Here is a 1,868-nt window from a genome sequence, read left to right as displayed (position 1 = left end):
CACACACACACACACACACACACACACACACGCATGCACACACACAAATAAATAAAAGTATTTCCATACTTAGTTCTGGCAATGTATGTGACATGTATGTGTATGTGATGAAAAGCAAAAATGAGAAGGATCATTCATAGGAGTTCATGTCCCTGGCCTGGAATATGCCATGGTAGGTGAGAAGTATATAAAAACCTTCACGAAGAAGCAATGGGAAATGAGACAACTCTACATCGCTTTTTCCAACATAAACATCAGGCATAAGAATATTGGCTCTCCTGGCTCTGCCCTTGCTCATCGCTGCAAGGGGCGAACTAGCTAGAGCACTGTAGAAGAGCCCACCCTGGTGGCGAAGACAGGGGAGAGCTGGCTCACCAACCTAGCAACAACCCAGGCCCAGATCTAGGATTATGTGTTGGCCCACACCAACATCCACCTGATTTGTAATCTGTGTAGTATGGGAGGTGGGGGTGGGGTGTGTCAGTCCTGTGGACTCAGGGCCGCAGGATCTCCAAGACACTAGGTATCAACAGGATGTTCAGGAAGAGTCCCATTGAGGGCCAAGTGCCAATGGTGTAACAGAGACCAGTAAACACATGCATGGAAACATGTACAGACAAAGGGGTTTACTGCGTGACTGTGTCACACCACAGTTTCCATGACAAGATTTCCCCCTTCTTTCTTTTTCTTTTTTTCTCTTAAATTTTACTTTTTTGGGGAGATGGGTGGGATCAGGAGGCATGATATGAAAGACACAAAAAATAATTTTTAAAAAAGTTTAAAGAAAAGATATTGTTTGTCAACAGCCAGCCCATTTATCCTGCTGTGTATTTTCAAGAGATCAACAGTGAACTTGGAGAGCACACAGTGAAGGAGACAACATCTCCATTAGTAGCACTGATATATATAATCTGGAACTACAGACCCCAAAACAGCTGTGGATAAAGGAAACGAGAGACATGGACTTGGAACACTGAGCTTCACTCTGTGGAGTTAAGTTTGCTGCAGGTTTATAGGAGACAGCTGCATAAGAATGATAGAATATAAATTCTTAGCATATCAGAGTTCAGGAGTAGCAGGATTTGAAGGAAACCAGTCACGGGGCAACAATGTCACACTGGAAAGAAGCCCATAGATACTAGGAACTGGACTATAATTGAGAATAGCATCCTGTTATGCCTTGTATTTGAACAGTACATTGTGGAAACAAATTATGCCAAAATGATAGGTTTGGACAACACAAAGTGGCGGGACCTTTTTCTGCCCAGTGAGAGGTGAACAGAGAATAATCCACAAAGAGGTTCTACAAAAGCTAATGTAAGGCAAGGGAGAAAAAGAAATATTGTCTTGAAGATGCAGAAGAAGAGTAGATCTCAGTAATCCGTTTAAATCAGAACAGAAAGCAACCTTGACGTGAACTGCCATGCAGAATGAAAAAGGATGATTTTATGAAATTTGAAACATGTTGAGAAAACAACGGGAATAAATTATAATGCGGATTGATGAGACAAGAAACTCTAAGGAACTTAAAACTCAATGCAGTGGAATAATAAAAGCTAGAAATGCCATTGTGAAAATTAAATTAAAATATATTACATTTATCATTTTCTTGGAAGATTAACTTGAAAGGATATCTACCCCAAGGGGATAGAGTAAGACAAACAAATTAATGAGCGAGAAGGTAAACTGAATAAGGAGAATATACTGTTGATTATTTTCTCTCCTGCCAAAGTAATCAATATAAATGTGTGTACATACTTACATAATTACAGATTTTCCTCATCAACAAATAACTGAATAAGTAAGTAGAAAAAGTTTTGTTTTCTCTCTCTCTCTCTCTCTCTCTCTCTCTCTCTCTCTCTCTCTCT

The sequence above is a fragment of the Microtus ochrogaster genome, linkage group LG2, assembly GCF_000317375.1.
Source record: "Microtus ochrogaster isolate Prairie Vole_2 linkage group LG2, MicOch1.0, whole genome shotgun sequence".
NCBI classification, from domain to species: Eukaryota; Metazoa; Chordata; class Mammalia; order Rodentia; family Cricetidae; genus Microtus; species Microtus ochrogaster.
The sequence above is the reverse complement of the archived record's forward strand: the minus strand, read 5'-3'. Positions refer to the sequence as shown.